The sequence below is a fragment of the Phocoena sinus genome, chromosome 11, assembly GCF_008692025.1.
Source record: "Phocoena sinus isolate mPhoSin1 chromosome 11, mPhoSin1.pri, whole genome shotgun sequence".
NCBI lineage: Eukaryota > Metazoa > Chordata > Mammalia > Artiodactyla > Phocoenidae > Phocoena > Phocoena sinus.
In genome coordinates this window covers 13272579-13291203 of record NC_045773.1, presented here as the reverse complement: position 1 = coordinate 13291203, position 18625 = coordinate 13272579, and the positions used below count along the sequence as shown (strand labels likewise).

At 38.1% G+C, this 18625-nt stretch overlaps 1 protein-coding gene across 1 annotated transcript in view; it reads left to right on the top strand.

Annotated features, from left to right (window-relative positions):
* CNTN4 (contactin 4) overlaps nucleotides 1–18625 on the top strand; it is a 984995-nt gene that overhangs the window by 512603 nt on the left and 453767 nt on the right. The gene's annotated exons all lie outside the window — the stretch shown is intronic.

Sequence of the window (18625 nt, the reverse complement as noted above, 5' to 3'; positions counted from 1 at the left end):
CATAGAATGAGTTTGGGAATGTTCCTTTCTCTCCAATTTTTGGAAGAGTTTGAGAAGGATGGGTGTTAGTTCTTCTCTAAATGTTTGAAAGAATTCACCTGTGAAGCCATCTGGTTCTGGAGTTTTGTTTGTTGGAAGATTTTTAATCACAGTTTCAATTTCATTACTTGTGATTGGTCTGTCCATATTTTGTTTTTCTTCCTGGGTCAGTCTTGGAAGGTTTTACCTTTCTAAGAATTCGTCCATTTCTTCCAGGTTGTCCATTTGATTGGCATAGAGTTGCTTGTAGTAATCTCTTATAATCCTTTGTATTTCTGCAGTGTCAGTTGTGATTTCTCCTTTTTCATTTCTAATTTTATTGATTTCAGGCCTCTCCGTCTTTTTCTTGATAAGTCTGGCTAAAGGTTTATCAATTTTGTTTATCTTCTCAAAGAACCAGCTTTTAGTTTTATTGATCTTTCCTATTTTCTGTTTTTTAATTCACTTATTTCTGCTCTGATCTTAATGATTTTGTCCCTTTTGCTATCTTTGGGTTTTGTATGTTCTTCTTCTTCTACTTCCTTTAGGTATAAGTTTAGATTGTTTATTTGAGATTTTTCTTGTTTCTTGAGGTAGGATCGTATTGCAGTAAACTTCCCTCTTCGAACTGTACTTGCTACATCCCATAGGTTTTGGATCATCGTGTTTTCGATGTTTCAAAGTTTTCCTCTTTGATATCTTCAGTGATCTCTTGGTTATTTAGTAACGTATTCTTAGGCTCCATGTGTTTATTTTTTTTATGTTTTCTTCCCTGTAATTGATTTCTAACCTCATAGCCTGTGGTCAGAAAAGTTGCTTGATATGGTTTCAATTTTCTTAAATTTACCGGGGCTTAATTTGTGACCCAAGATATGATCTATCCTGGAGAATGTTCTGTGTGCACCTGGGAAGAAAATGTAATCTGCTGATTTTGGATGGAATGTCCTATAAATATCAATTAAATCTATCTGGTTTATTGTGTCATTTAAAGCTTCTTTTTCCTTATTAATTTTCTGTCTGGATGATCTGTCCATTGGTGTAAGTGAGGTGTTAAGGTCCCCCCCTATTATTGTGTTACTGTAGATTTCCTCTTTTCTAGCTGTTAGCATTTCCTTATGTATTGAGGTGCTCCTATGTTGGGTGCATATATATTTATAATTGTTATATCTTCCTCTTGGACTGATCCCTTGATCATTATGTAGTGCCATTCCTTATTTCTTGTAACATTTTTTATTTTACAGTCTATTTTATCTGATATGAGTATTGCTACTCCAGCTTTCTTTTGATTTCCATTTGCATGGAGTATCTTTTTGCATCCCCTCACTTTCAGTCTGAATGTGTCCCTAAGTCTGAAGTGGGTCTCTTGTAGCCAGCATATATATGGGTCTTGTTTTTGTATCCATTCAGCCAGTATGTGTCTTTTGGTTGGAGCATTTAATGCATTCACTTTTAAGGTGATTATCGATATGATGTTCTTATTACCATTTTCTTAATTGTTTTGGGTTTGTTTTTGTAAGTCCTTTTCTTCCCTGGTGTTTCCCACTTAGAGAAGTTCCTTTAGCACTTGGTGTAGAACTGGTTTGGTGGTGCTGAATTCTCTTAGCTTTTGCTTGTCTGTAAAGCTTTTGATTTCTCCATCAAATCTGAATGAGATCCTTGCCGGGTAGAGTAATCTTGTTTGTAGGTTCTTCCCTTCATCACTTTATTATGTCACTCCCTTCTGGCTTGTTGAGTTTCTGCTGAGAAATCAGCTGTTAACCTTATGGGAGTTCCTTTGTATGTTGTTATTTTTCCCTTGCTGCTTTCAGTAAATTTTTTTGTCTTTAATTTTTGCCAATTTGATTACTATGTGTCTTGGCGTGTTTCTCCTTGGGTTTATCCTGTATGGGACTCTCTGTGCTTCCTGGACTGGGGTGGCTATTTCCTTTCCCATGTTAGGGAAGTTTTCAACTATAATCTCTTCAAATATTTTCTCAAGTCCTTTCTCTCTTCTCCTTCTGGGACCCGTATAATGCACATGTTGTTGCGTTTAATGTTGTCCCAGAGGGCTCTTAGGGTGTCTTCATTTCTTTTCATTCTTTTTCTTTATTCTGTTCTGCAGCAGTGAATTCCACCATTCTGTCTTCCAGGTCACTTATCCGTTCTTCTGCCTCAGTTGTTCTGCTATTGATTCCTTCTAGTGTATTTTTCATTGCAGTTATTGTGTTGTTCATCTCTGTTTGTTTTTTCTTTAATTCTTCTAGATCTTTGTTAAACATTTCTTGCATCTTCTCAATCTTTGCCTCCATTCTTTTTCTGAGGTCCTGGATCATCTTCACTGTCGTTATTCTGAATTCTTTTTCTGGAAGGTTGCCTATGTCCACTTCATTTAGTTGTTTTTCTTGGATTTTGTCTTGTTCCTTTATCTGGTACATAGTCCTCTGCTTTTTCATCTTATCTGTCTTTCTGTGAATGTGATTTTTGTTCCACAGGCTGCAGGATTGTAGTTCTTCTTGCTTCTGCTGTCTGCCCTCTGGTGGATGAGGCTATCTAAGGGGCTTGTGCAAGATTCCTGTTGGGAGGGACTGATGGCGGGTAGAGCTGGCTGTTGCTTTGGTGGGCAGAGCTCAGTAAAACGTTAATCCACATGTCTGCTGATTAGTGGGGCTGGGTTCCCTCCCTGTTGGTTGTTTGGCCTGAGGCGACCCAACACTGGAGCCTACCCAGACTCTTTGGTGGGGCTAATGATGGACGCTGGGAGGGCTCATGCCAAGGAGTACTTCCCAGAAATTCTGCTGCCAATGTCCTTGTCCTCACAGTGACACACAGCCAACCCCCGCCTGTCCAGGAGACCCTCCAACACTAGCAGGTCTGTAGGTCTGGTTCAGTCTCCTGTGGTGTCACCGCTCCTTCCCTTGTGTCCCGATGAGCACACTACTTTGTGTGTGCCCTCCAAGAGTGGAGTCTCTGTTTCCCCCAGTCCTGTCGAAGTCCGGCAATCAAATCCCACTAGCCTTCAAAGTCTGATTCTCTAGGAATTACTCCTCCTGTTGCTGGACCCCCAGATTGGGAAGCCTGACGTGGGCCTCAGAACCTTCCCTCCAGTGAGTGGACTTATGTGGTATAAGTGGTCTCCAGTTGTGAGTACCCACCCAGCAATTATGGGATTTGATTTTATTGTGATTGCATCCCTCCTACCGTCTCATTGTGGCTTCTCCTTTGTCTTTGGATGTGGGGTATATTTTTTGGTGAGTTCCAGTGTCTTCCTTTCAATGATTGTTCAGCAGTCAGTTGTGATTCTGGTGTTCTTGTAAGAGGAAGTGAGAGCACGTCCTTCTACTCTGCCATCTTGAACCAATCCGGAGAATGTTATTATTGCTAAGGGAATTTAGTGAGGAAGATGTGGCTTTCAGTCCAGTAGAGTGATGCAGATAAAAGATATCTTCTGGGTTATTTGAATTAGGGATTTCATGTGATAAGCTACATTTCTTATTTCTTACTCTTTAAAGAAATCAACATGTACTTTATGATACCTTTATTACAGATGGAAATAGAGTAGTATCCCAAGATGGAGACATTTAATTTAGTCAAATTCAGCTATACAAACTTAAAATGAAAGGGAAGGATGAGAGAAATAGGAATTTCAATAACGTGAGCAATTTCTCACCCTTTTTGACACAAAGAGTGCTAAGCTGAGTGACCTTGAGATGGGAGAAGCAAATCACCTGGTGACTCAGTAGATCCCATTTCATTTCATGTGTGACTAAAGGAAGCATGTCAGGGCACTGCCCATGAGCATATGTTTAAAAATATAATATGGTTAAAATATAATTTGTATATTATAAGGTGCAGTGCAGTGGCATAAGGTTTGGGTTTTTTTCCCCCTGTTAATTTGCTGTGCCATCCTGAGAATGACCACTTAGGTTCCTTTCAGATTGCTGCCATAGTTCTAAGCCCAGATGGGGACTCCAGGTCCAGTGGAAAACATTCTGTTTCTTCTCTTATATTTTATTAGTGATGATACCTTCCCCCAGATACTCCCCCAGCCTGTTTCTCCTCACTTCTTCTTGGCCAGAATTGCATCACACACCTAAACCAGTCCCTGGCAAGGAAAATGATACCATGATGATTTGCTTAGATCAGCCATAATTCAATCACTGGCTTGGGAGCGGGCCCTTATTCTCTAATGCATAAGGCCAACCATTAGATTCTGCCAGAAAAGAGGAACGGGAGTAAACAGTGGTAAGGTAGGCAAATGAGTTCTACCACATATTTATTCACTAACGTGTTGTAAAGCCCTGGTTTTACTTCACATTTTTACATTCATAGTACTTTATAAAGTGGTAGACTCAAGACTCTATTGTGCATTGTACTTCATGGGCAATAAAAAGGCATTTTGTGGGGATAATTGTGACTCAGACTTTTGCCTTAAGATTGGTGTTAGAATATAATGCACACATATTCTAACACCAATCTTAAGGCAAAAGTCTGAGTCACAATTGAGTCACAATTGAGAACTCAGCTGTAGTATCAAGATCTGCCTAAGTTTACCCTTTATCCTTCCTGGGTGTATCATAAGCATTCTCTTTAAGGGTGAATAGAGAACCAAGTTTGCTGTTAAAAAAAGTTTGATCAGCAACTTACGTGTTTGTCTTTTGGGAAAGAAAGCCAGTGTAGAGTAACTCTACATTAAATAAACCTCACGAAATCTATCCAGACACCTAGCTATTCACCCAAAAAAAAGAAAAAGCACTGTACCTTCTGTATGCTTGTCACTGTTCTAACCATTGTGGATAGAGGACAGAATGAGACAGTTAAGCTTCCTGTTCTTACAGAGTTTACGTTCTGTTGTGGAAAGAAAAAATAAGCAAATATGTCAAAAGAAAGAAGAAAAAAACAGTAAAAAGTTACATGGTGAAAAGTGCTCTGATAACAGTCAAATGGGTGGCTGTTTTGGTGGGTCAAGTAAGTTTGCTCTGAGGAAGTGGCACTTAAGCTGAAATCTAAATGAAAAGAAGGAGCCTGCGTGTGAAAGTCCAAGGAGGTGCTGGCTAAACACTGGGAATAGCTAGTGCCAAGACCTGTAGGTGGGAATGAACTTAAAATGCAGGGAGCAGAGGGAGGCAGGGAGATGAGGTCAGAGAGGACCACAGGGGCCAGATCATGGGGAATTGTGTAATCAAATGTAAAAAGATATTTATTCCAAGCACGTTGGGAAGCCATTGGAAAGTTCCATGTTGAGAAGTGATGAGCACATACTGGATGGGGTGGGGGCAGTATCATAGGGAAGCAATCAAAGTACAGCTAGGGGATTAAGAGGTACGGACTATTACGTATAAAATAAGCTACAGGATATATTGTACAATGCAGAGAATATAGCCAATATTTTATAATAACTATAAATGGAGTATAACTTTTAAAATTGTGAATCACTATATTATACACCTGTAACTTATATAACACTGTACATCAACTACACTTCAATGTTTTTTTAAATGTACAGTTGGGAGGTTGTTACCCAGGTGACAGATGTCAGTAGATAAGACCAAGGTGGTAGCAGTGAAATGTACAAAATATGTACAGATTTGGGATGTCGTGGGAAGTAGGGAAATGAGAGAAAGGATTACTCTCTAGATGTTTGGCTTAAGCTACAGAGTAGAGGGAGGAATTGTTTTCTCCTGAGATGGGTAGGAAGCAAGATTGTTGGGGAAAGGTGATGGGAAGAATCAGGAGTTCTCTTTTGGCCCTATTAATTCAGATGTGCCTCTTGTGTGCCTCTGGACATCCTGGTGGAGATATCAAGTAAGCAGTTGGGTACAACAGCCTAGAGTTCCAGGAAGAAACTAGGTCTGGGGATAGAGATTTGGGAGTCATCTGCATATAAAAAAGCAGAGATGTGCCCACACAGTTATTTTAATTAATTCCACAGTGCATTGCAAAGTATAATTTGGATGACTGAAAACTGACGGGTACTTATTTATTGAAACATTTGTCTTGAAAATTTGTTGACAACATGATTTCTGAGAAATTAATTTATTGTTCATGACAAGCAGTGATGGCTCATTTCATCAAAGTTTCCCTAAAAGATAAAGAAAGTTTTCTAGTATCAGCTTTGGCTTGCTTTGAAAATGTGTGTTTGTACGTCATTGTTTGGAGTTAGCAATAAAATACTCTGCTTTTGCTTCATAAATCAAACAAGGACACAATTGTTAAATAATCTATATCATATTAATTAAGCTCTGAAACAAGGCAAGCATTACAGCCATTTATAACAGGGTATTGCATAAGTTGTTAATCAATGAGAAAAGCAACCAATTAACAAGCCAGTAGTCAGCATTTTGAGCAGAAGTCAGTGACTTTCAGCTTAATTAAACCTTGCAGGTGTCAGTGATGATATGAAAGAATCTTTAATCTGTTTGTGTCTAAATTGCCCCAGATCATTTTCACATCTGTACATCTTTAAGTCCTCTATGTATTTTGAGGGAGGTAAAGGGATTTGTGTCTTAAAACACTTTACATTTTTAACAGCCCTTTTTAAAACTAAATTGTTGATATTTCTCTTGGATTAAGACAACAGAATGAAGTTCTTGAACTATTTCACTCAAAAAGTAATATACTTAGAGTGTTGATTAAATTCCACATACAAAATAATAATTTTTAAAAACCTGCTGAAAGAGTAAGTGAGGTGTTTTTTTTGTTTGTTTTTGCGGTACGTGGGCTTCTCACTGTTGTGGCCTCTCCCGTTGCGGAGCACAGGCTCCGGACGCGCAGGTTCAGCGGCCATGGCTCACGGGCCCAGCCGCTCCTCGGCATGTGAGATCTTCCTGGATTGGGGCACGAACCCGTGTCCCCTGCATCGGCAGGCGGATTTGCAACCACTGCGCCACCAGGGAAGCCCAGTAAGTGAGTTTTTAAAGCATCCTTATTGAAGCATAATTTACATACCATTAAATTCACTTTTTTAAGTGTAAAACTTAATTATTTTTAGTAAATGTATAGGGTTGTACAATCATCACCAAAGTATATTTAGAAAAGATGAAATTTTAAAGTTTGGACAAATTTATCCATGGTGCTGTTGAATTTAGCTTGCAGGGGAAGCTGGGATGTACCTAACCTTCAGAAATGACCTATAAAAGGATTGGTATGCCTTTCTTCTAAAATATTTCCATGAGTTGGCTAAAACTAACATCGAAAACAGGGTTCTAGACAGGAGGAATCAAGGATTGGGATTAATTATTCTTTAAATAGTGTTTAAGTAACACAGATTCTTCTGTAATTACATTATTTGGCAAAAATTAAAAATCCTAGTTCTTCATGATGCCCTTATTTCTTTTTTAGGAATCATTCTCTCATGGTTAATCTGAAGAATACAAATATTCTTCCCCTAATGATAATGTTCTTATTTCTTCTCAGTTATAATATCTTTGCTGAGATGGTGTCATTTTCAAAGAGTTGCTTAGGAAATGGACATTTTTACTTGAAATTTAGATAAGTGTGCATCTCAAAAATATGTGTCACATTGAACACATTCACATGAAATTATTTGAAATTTTCAAGAGCTAGATTGTGGTATGCCAAATAGAAGTATCAAATAAAAATCATTATCATAATAAAAATCAACACTTTCTATGTTTCAGGTACATTTTAAGCTAGAGATATATTTTTCTTCATCTGATTTTTACAACAACTTGTGGACTAGGCATTTATATTGGCCTCATTCCACAAACTAGGAAAGTAAGGCACAGAGAAATTAGTTTGCTCAAGGTGCCCCATATAGTAAGTGGCAATGCAAATTATCACCATTGCTCATATCATATGGCTTCAATTGTTTAACATCAGTAAGACCTAATAAAGTTTCATGTGTTAGTCCCAATCTAATAATAAATGAGTTTGCTCTGAAATACTTCTTTTAAAATTGTAAGATATTCTCAGACACATTGGCCACCTAGTGTTGTATGAAGAATAGTAAATTTGGAATCTGGAGATTTGGGTTAGAAATGATCATTCTTCTAACATAATTGCATGAACTTGGGAAATTATTTAGGTTCTTTGAACTTGTTATCAATAAAATAGAGAAGGAATTCCTTGGCTGTCCTGGTGTCTCTTTTGTATGTCTTCATAATAGCAACATGGTAGCCACATCACATTGCCTGGGAGTTTCTGTTCACTGTCTTTCCATAACAATAGGGACCTTAACAGTAGGGACCACATCTTTTTATCTTTGTATCTCCAGTATCGTTGAGGATACTCTCTGTCATCTCAGAAGTACATGTTCAATATGTGCAGAAATAAAGTATAAAGGAAGAGATAATATTATATATCCTCCAAAGAGTTGTCATCAAGATCAAATATGATAATACAGGTGACATGCTATTCTTGGGCTCTTGCTACCAGCTGTAGTTGACTGAAAATACCAATATGGGGCTTCCCCTAGCAGCAATATATATTGATTCATAGGCCCAGATGCAACATAGGAACCACACGGGGAGTAAATATTTTCAAACAGATAGCTTGAGGAATAGATAAAGAACACTCCACTCTTCACCTATGGGGAAAACATGTGCGGCATCTGTGTCTATCTTGATTTTCTGCTTCTATTATCTCTTAAAGTTATTCACAATTTCTTATTAGAGACCAAGTGTGGTCATTGGGTCACAGTTGTAAAATGGTTGACATCAGAAGAACTATTTGGTTTAGTAATGAAAAAGGGCAAGTCATATTGAATCTTGTTCTAGGGATCACACACTTTATTTCATGACTCTTTTTTTTTTTTTTTTTTTTTTTTTGCGGTACGCGGGCCTCTCACTGTTGTGGCCTCTCCCCTTGCGGAGCACAGGCTCCGGACACTCAGGCTCAGCGGCTCTGTGGCACGTGGGATCTTCCCGGACCGGGGCACGAACCCGTGTCCCCTGCATCGGCAGGCGGACTCCCAACCACGGTACCACCAGGGAAGCCCCATGACTCTTTTTATATCCTTACAGAGAAGGCTTTTTATGTGCTGATGAAGAATATGAGGGAACAAACACTTTTTCCTTGAAATGTTTTTTGTATTGATCAGATATGTTAATAACATAACACAGACAGTCTACCAGGGCTCTGACTGCTTATAGCTTTTCTGGCCACAAGACAGTGCAGAGCATTTGTTATGCCTTCATTTTCCCAGAAGTACTCAGAGCTGATAGCTTTAACCCTTTCAATTTTGGAATCTCTTGTTCTTTGATAGAAACTATGCTCTTGTTTTTGTACCTGGTGTTTTTTTTTTCTAATATAAAAAAGACTATAAAGTTTTCTTTTTTCTAGTATAAGAGTATCGCTCTGCTCCAAATGTGTACGCAAGTAGTGACTTGTTATCTTTCCCAGTCCCTGGGGAGCTTTGAAAATTGTAAGCTGGTCATTCATTTGGTTGTACTAAGATTGAGTAATTGAAAGCAGAGCAACGCCATACTATATAAAATCATATTTGACTTTTTGCTTGATACAACTCTAGCTGAGCTACTCTAGTGATGCAGAAAGTGGTTTTGAATTTAAAATATTTATTAATTTATCAAGAGTACATGGAAATCTAAGTTATAGAACTTGTGGGGTAAAATAATAACCCTATACCTTTACTATGCTGATAAAAGATTCAGTAAATGTTGCTACAAGTTGGATTTAATCCTTTATAATTGCTTGGGTTTAAGTGAAAAATCTGTTTACACAAGAAAGTCCTTGTATAGGATTAATAGGATTTTAGGAAATCTGAAACCCTCACTTACAGACAAAATAGACACATCACTAGCCTCTGTAATAACCCTGTATCGTTATCCCTCCTTTGAAACAAGACATTCAAACTCCAGAGCACCTCTGTTAAAAATTGTTTGGTTAGGTGTGATTTTATCTTTTCGACCCCTTTCCTGGATGTTTAACAAAAGAAGACTCTACGTTGTAAGAGAAACGAACCTAAACATAAAATAAAGACTTGGGCCTCCCTGGTGGCGCCGTGGTTGGGAGTCCGCCTGTCGATGCAGGGGACACGGGTTTGTGCCCCGGTCTGGGAAGATCCCACATGCCGCGGAGCGGCTGGGCCCGTGAGCCATGGCCACTGAGCCTGCGCGTCCGGAGCCTGTGCTCCACAACAGGAGAGGCCACAACAGTGAGAGGCCCGCGTACCGCAAAAAAAAAGAAAGACTTGATATCTGGTTCTAGAAAGTATATATTTGAACTTGGGTCAGTACTGGACCTCACTGAATCATAAGTTCAATCTTTATAAAATGAAATAATAAAAATTGTGTCTGCCGAATAAGGTTGTTGGGAAGATTAGATTACATGGGAAAACTCCTGCAGAAACATTGATATCTTGTCAGACATGTAGAACGTTCTCAGTAAATGTCAGCAGCGCCCATTCTCCTCCCATTACTCCTGCTCATCATCTTCAATGGGTATAAAAGTACAACAGGAGGGGGACTTCTCCGGCCGTCCAGCCGTGAAGATTTCAGGCTTCCAGTGCAGGGGGCACGGGTTCAATCCCCGGTTGGGGAACTAAGATCCCACGTGCTGTGTGGTACGGCCAAAAAGTTAAAAAAAAAAAAAAAAGAAAAAGAAAAAAAAGCCCAACATGAGGAATCGGGACTGGATTGAGTCTGCCTAAGAAAATTCTAGAAAGGAATAGTCTGTGCTACCGGAATTTTGGTTATAATTCTCAGATGTATGTCACCCTATTTCAGTAACGATCTGTGAAAATACCTGGATCATTCTTAACTTGTATTTTATTAAAAACGCAAAAAAGTATAAGTGGAGAAGGACTTAATGAACCTCATGGAATGAAAGCCAAATACAGTTTATATGCATTTAACTTGTATAGTTATAAGGAATTTTTTCAGTGCATTATGATACATTCTGCTTTTACAAAAATACTAGTGAAAACCTTAAGCAACTCTGGCCACAAGAATGAATCCTAGTCAGCTTCATTTTAGACTTCTCCAAAAGGGTGATGTCCTCCCTGGCTCCCTTTCCATGCCCTGCACGGGACTTGCTCCAGACCGTTACATGCTGTCATGTCACATCTGGATATCGAGGCTCATGTCCTGCTCTGTAAAATCACAGGCTTGCTGCGTATTTAAGCGCATGAAGTTCTCATTAAGGGATCCTTTGTCAGAGAGAGTGCTGAGGCACTTTGTTTCATTTCAGACCTAATTATTAGAAAATACCCGCTTTCTCTAAGTCCACTCTTGATCTGCATGTCGGCCTTTTGCTTTGCTGTTTCAAGGTTCTGCTTTTTATGGTGTGACTAGATGAGGGGATTTTTATATTTGTTACCTTTTGGTAAAAAAGAGTAACTTCTAGATGGGAATCTGAGCTGTAAATGTAGTCCTCATTAGACAGAAGATAAAGACTTTACTTTGCCGGGGTGGTACCAGGAGACCCTTAGCCACAGTAAATGTGATGTAACCCTTTTAAGAAAATCACACAAGTTACAGGACTAGCAGTGGCTAAAGCAGTTGTTGCTCAATGAAGATTCGTTGAGATGAGTTCCGATAACTAAGAATCTTTATGCAGATGTTGAATGACCTGTCATGGGCATCACAGAGGGGTAATGATTTCAAAAATTTATCTTTCTTTTGAAAGGCATTCAATTAGTATAATTTATTATATTGAGAAAGTCATCAATTCTGATTCTGAGGTATAGAGTAGTATAGATGTAAGACAAGTATGTTTTGCAGTAGAGGAAGACTGCTGAAAAACCTGGAACATGTGAGCAATTATGGAGGAATAGTAGTACTTAATGTAATTATTATTGTTTATTGAATGTGTTAATATGTAACACACCTTCTGAGAAATCCCTTACATACATTATTTTAAGAGCGCCTATTCCACAATAACCATAAAAGAGAGAGTATTAATATATCCATTTATAGATGAAGTAACAGAAGCTCAGAAAGGTCAATATCTCACCCTAGATCACACAGCCAGAATGGAAAAGCTAGGATTTCAGCCCAGTGCACTCTGACTCCAAAACAAGTGCTCTTAAGGATTGGATCTCCTAGTATGAAAAGTAGGTCTAAAGAGGACAGTGGGGACACAAATCTGTTTTCTTTTTCTTACCCAATATCAATTCTGTATTTATAACTAGTAATTTTTCTATAGCTATCAAAGAATTACCTGTAAAGGAGTGGACGAAATTAAAGATCCATGCTGTGTTTTGGAAGGCAAATTTTCTTTCACCTTAAGAAATGATGCAAAGGTTGTAGAAAGATAATTCTAACCCAAATATGATGAAATCCCTTCATATTCACCTCATTCAAGGATGATAATCTGGTGTGTCTGTAAATACTGAATATTAGCTGCTTTTTTTTTTTTTTTAACATTAGCTTCTTGAAAAATCCCTTTTTGAGATGAATCCTCTTTTATTTCCATTTTTATTCTCATGTTTTCTTTCCTGACTTCCTGCCTCCTTGTTATGCCCATTCATGGTCCATATATTTTTGTCATTTTAACTCCTCATCTTGAAGCTCCACAATCATTTCTGAGTTTTATGGATCAGTGCACAGATAGTCTGGTGGTGTGTGCTATTAATCCTCCTCCACCACGTGGCCATTTTACCAGGGCTTTGGGGTGATATTTAGCTGTTACTGTTGAGCTTCCTACCGGAATCTAGACAGAAGGGGGGCAGGGGAGATCAGGGGAGAGGTAAACATAAATCAGCTTTGAACAAACAAGCATGATGAATGCTGGTTCCCAAAGTGCTCTGCCTTTTGTCAAACTCCTATTTAGCAGAGAGGGCTGTGTGGCGTGAATGAAGGATCATAGAACTACTCCTTGGTGAAAGAGCAAGCATGGGAACTACTGCAGTAGCACAGTCGCTTGGATACATCATAGGGTTTGGGGATACAGAGTGAAAAACAATGGTATCTGTACCAGCCTGAATGAAACAGTACAAGGAGGAGCACGCTGTCCCTGACTGGGAAAACCAAGTCAGTCAAAGGAAGGTGAGCCTGGAGAAGCAGAGTAAGATACAGTACACCCGGGTTTCTTAACCAGCGGCCACAGATGGAAGAAAACAAAACAAAGCCAAACAAACAAAATCCCAATTCTGTATTCATTCACCTTTCACTGAAATTTAGCATTCCCTTCAGTTATGAATGTAGATAATAATCATGGAATTACGATCAGTTACTGTACCTTCACCACCAGTAGAAATCACTGATTTATTTATATGTCGTTAACAGTTATTGCAAATATCTCAAAATACTTTTATGATATTCACTACTTTGAAAGTTTAGTAGTTATTATAGTCACCTTAGAAATGTATATTTTATCACACAAGCTTAAAATATTTTATAATATTCATTATAAATGGTTGCCTCTGTAATTCTATATATATGTTGTTTTTTTTTTTTAACATCTTTATTGGGGTATAATTGCTTTACAATGGTGTGTTAGTTTCTGCTTTATAACAAAGTGAATCAGTTATACATATACATATGTTCCCATATGTCTTCCCTCTTGCGTCTCCCTCCCTCCCACTCTCCCTATCCCACCCTTCCAGGCTGTCACAAAGCACCGAGCTAATATCCCTGTGCCATGCGGCTGCTTCCCACTAGCTATCTACCTTACTACGTTTGTTAGTGTGTATATGTCCATGACTCTCTCTTGCCCTGTCAAAGCTCACCCTTCCCCCTCCCCATATCCTCAAGTCCGTTCTCCAAGAGGTCTGCGTCTTTATTCCTGTCTTACCCCTAGGTTCTTCATGACATTTTTTTTCCCTTAAATTCCATATATATGTGTTAGCATACGGTATTTGTCTTTCTCTTTCTGACTTACTGCACTCTGTATGACAGACTCTAGGTCTATCCATCTCATTACAAATAGATCAATTTCGTTTCTTTTTAAGTCTGAGTAATATTCCATTGTATATATGTGCCACATCTTCTTTATCCATTCATCTGATGATGGGCACTTAGGTTGTTTCCATCTCCGGGCTATTGTAAATAGAGCTGCAGTGAACATTTTGGTACATGACTCTTTTTGAATTTTGGTTTTCTCAGGGTATATGCCCAGTAGTGGGATTGCTGGGTCATATGGTAATTCTATTTGTAGTTTTTTAAGGAACCTCCATACTGTTCTCCATAGTGGCTGAACCAACTCACATTCCCACCAGCAGTGCAAGAGTGTTCCCTTTTCTCCACACCCTCTCCAGCATTTATTGTTTCTAGATTTTTTGATGATGCCCATTCTGACTGGTGTGAGATGATATCTCATTGTAGTTTTGATTTGCATTTCTCTAATGATTAATGATGTTGCGCATTCCTTCATGTGTTTCTGGCATTCTGTATATCTTCTTTGGAGAAATGTCTGTTTAGGTCTTCTGCTCATTTTTGGATTGGGTTGTTTGTTTTTTTGTTATTGAGCTGCATGAGCTGCTTGTAAATTTTGGAGATTAATCCTTGGTCAGTTGCTTCATTTGCAAATATTTTCTCCCATTCTGAGGGTTGTCTTTCGGTCTTGTTTATGGTTTCCTTTGCTGTACAAAAGCTTTGAAGTTTCATTAGGTCCCATTTGTTTATTTTTGTTTTTATTTCCATTATTCTAGGAGGTGGGTCAGAAAGGATCTTGCTGTGATTTATGTCATAGAGTGTTCTGCCTATGTTTTCCTCTAAGAGTTTGATAGTTTCTGGCCTTACATTTAGGTCTTTAATCCATTTTGAGCTTATTTTTGTGTATGTTGTTAGGGAGTGATCTAATCTCATACTTTTACATGTACCTGTCCAGTTTTCCCAGCACCGTTTACTGAAGAGGCTGTCCTTTCTCCACTGTATATTCCTGCCACCTTTATCAAAGAGAAGGTATCCATATGTGCGTGGGTTTATCTCTGGACTTTCTATCCTGTTTCATTGATCTATCTTTCTGTTTTTGTGCCAGTACCATACTGTTTTGATTACTGTAGCTTTGTAGTATAGTCTGAAGTCAGGGAGCCTGATTCCTCCAGCTCCTTTCTTCGTTCTCAAGATTGCTTTGGCTATTCGGGGTCTTTTGTGTTTCCATACAAATTGCGAAATTTTTTGTTCTAGTTCTGTGAAGAATGCCAGTGGTAGTTTGATAGGGATTGCATTGAATCTGTAGATTGCTTTGGGTAGTAGAGTCATTTTCACAATGTTGATTCTTCCAATCCAAGAACATGGTATATCTCTCCATCTATTTGTATCATCTTTAATTTCTTTCATCAGTGTCTTATAATTTTCTGCATACAGGTCTTTTGTCTCCTTAGGTAGGTTTATTCCTAGATATTTTATTCTTTTTGTTGCAATGATAAATGGGAGTGTTTTCTTGATTTCACTTTCAGATTTTTCATCATTAGTATATAGGAATGCCAGAGATTTCTGTGCATTAATTTTGTATCCTGCTACTTTACCAAATTCACTGATTAGATCTTGCAGTTTTCTGGTAGCATCTTTAGGATTCTCTATGTATAGTACCATGTCATCGGCAAACAGTGACAGCTTTACTTCTTCTTTTCCGATTTGGATTCCTTTTATTTCCTTTACTTCTCTGATTGCTGTGGCTAAAACTTCCAAAACTATGTTGAATAAGAGTGGTGAGAGTGGGCAACCTTGTCTTGTTCCTGATCTTAGTGGAAATGCTTTCAGTTTTTCACCATTGAGGATGATGTTTGCTGTGGGCTTGTCATATATGGCCTTTATTATGTTGAGGAAAGTTCCCTCTATGCCTACTTTCTGCAGGGTTTTTATCATAAATGGGTGTTGAATTTTGTCAAAAGCTTTCTCTGCATCTATTGAGATGATCATATGGTTTTTCTCCTTCAATTTGTTAAAATGGTTTATCACATTGATAGATTTGCATATATTGAAGAATCCTTGCATTCCTGGAATAAACCCCACTTGATCATGGTGTATGATCCTTTTAATGTGCTGTTGGATTCTGTTTGCTAGTATTTTGTTGAGGATTTTTGCATCTATGTTCATCAGTGATATTGGCCTGTAGTTTTCTTTCTTTGTGACATCCTTGTCTGGTTTTGGTATCAAGGTGATGGTGGCCTCGTAGAAGGAAATAGGGAGTGTTCCTCCCTCTGCTATATTTTGGAAGAGTTCGAGAAGGATAGGTGTTAGCTCTTCTCTAAACGTTTGATAGAATTCACCTGTGAAGCCATCTGGTCCTGGGCTTTTGTTTGTTGGAAGATTTTTAATCACAGTTTCAATTTCAGTGCTTGTGATTGGTCTGTTCATATTTTCTATTTCTTCCTGATTTAGTCTTGGCAGGTTGTGCATTTCTAAGAATTTGTCCATTTCTTCCAGATTGTCCATTTTATTGGCATAGAGTTGCTTGTAGTAATCTCTCATGACTTTTTTTATTTCTGCAGTGTCAGTTGTTACTTCTCCTTTTTCATTTCTAATTCTGTTGATTTGAGTCTTCTCCCTTTTTTTCTTGATGAGTCTGGCTAGTGGTTTATCTATTTTGTTTATCTTCTCAAAGAACCAGCTTTTAGTTTTATTGATCTTTGCTATCGTTTCCTTCATTTCTTTTTCATTTGTTTCTGATCTGATTTTTATGATTTCTTTCCTTCTGCTAGCTTTGGGGTTTTTTTGTTCTTCTTTCTCTAATTGCTTGAGGTGCAAGGTTAGGTTATTTATTCGAGATGTTTCCTGCTTCTTAAGGTGGGCTTGTATTGCTATAAACTTCCCCCTTAGAACTGCTTTTGCTGCATCCCATAGGTTTTGGGTCGTTGTGTCTCCATTGTCATTTTTTTCTAGGTATTTTTTTATTTCCTCTTTGATTTCTTCAGTGATCACTTCATTATTAAGTAGTGTATTGTTTAGCCTCCATGTGTTTGTATTTTTTACAGATCTTTTCCTGTAATTGATATCTAGTCTCATGGCGTTGTGGTCAGAAAAGATACTTGATACAATTTCAATTTTCTTAAATTTACCAAGGCTTGATTTGTGACCCAAGATATGATCTATCCTGGAGAATGTTCCATGAGCACTTGAGAAAAATGTGTATTCTGTTGTTTTTGGATGGAGTGTCCTATAAATATCAATTAAGTCCATCTTGTTTAATGTATCATTTAAAGCTTGTGTTTCCTTATTTATTTTCATTTTGGATGATCTGTCCATGGGTGAAAGTGGGGTGTTAAAGTCCCCTACTATGAATGTGTTACTGTCGATCTCCCCTTTTATGGCTGTTAATATTTGCCTTATGTATTGAGGTGCTCCTATGTTGGGTGCATAAATATTTACAATTGTTCTATCTTCTTCTTGGATCAATCCCTTGATCATTATGTAGTGTCCTTCTTTGTCTCTTTTAATAGTCCTTATTTTAAAGTCTATTTTGTCTGATGTGAGAATTGCTACTCCAGCTTTCTTTTGGTTTCCATTTGCATGGACTATCTTTTTCCACCCCCTTACTTTCAGTCTGTATGTGTCTCTAGGTCTGAAGTGGGTCTCTTGTAGACAGCATATATATGGGTCTTGTTTTTGTATCCATTCAGCCAATCTGTGTCTTTTGGTGGGAGCATTTAATCCATTTACATTTAAGGTAATTATCGATATGTATGTTCCTATGACCATTTTCTAAATTGTTTTGGGTTCGTTATTATATCTCTTTTCCTTCTCTTGTGTTTCTTGTCTAGAGAAGTTCCTTTAGCATTTGTTGTAAAGCTGGTTTGGTGGTGCTGAACTCTCTCAGCTTTTGCTTTTCTGTAAAGGTTTTAATTTCTCCATCAAATCTGAATGAGATCCTTGCTGGGTAGAGTAGTCTTGATTGCAGGTTTTTCTCCTTCATCACTTTCAGTATGTACTGCCACTCCCTTCTGGCTTGTAGGGTTTCTGCTGAGATCAGCTGTTAACCTTATGGGGATTCCCTTGTGTGTTATTTGTTGTTTTTCTCTTGCTGCTTTTAATATGCTTTCTTTGTATTTAATTATTGACAGTTTGATTAATATGTGTCTTGGCGTATTTCTCCTTGGATTTATCCTGTATGGGACTCTCTGTGCTTCCTGGACTTGATTAACTATTTCCTTTCCCATATTAGGGAAGTTTTCAACTATAATCTCTTCAAATATTTTCTCAGTCCCTTTCTTTTTCTCTTCTTCTTCTGGAACCCCTATAATTCGAATGTTGGTGCGTTTAATGTTGTCCCAGAGGTCTCTGAGACTGTCCTCAGTTCTTTTCATTCTTTTTTCTTTATTCTGCTCTGCAGTAGTTATTTCCACTATTTTATCTTCCAGGTCACTTATCCGTTCTTCTGCCTCAGTTATTCTGCTATTGATCCCATCTAGAGTACTTTTAATTTCACTTATTGCGTTGTTCATTGTTGCTTGTTTCATCTTTGTTTCTTCTAGGTCCTTTTTAACTGTTTCTTGCATTTTGTCCATTCTATTTCCAAGATTTCGGATCATCCTTACTATCATTATTCTGAATTCTTTTTCAGGTAGACTGCCTATTTCCTCTTCATTTGTTAGGTCTGGTGCATTTTTATCTTGCTCCTTCATCTGCTGTGTGTTTTTCTGTCTTCTCATTTTGCTTATCTTACTGTGTTTGGGGTCTCCTTTTTGCAGGCTGCAGGTTCGTAGTTCCCCTTGTTTTTGATGTCTGTCTCCAGTGGCTAAGGTTGTTTCAGTGGGTTGTGTAGGCTT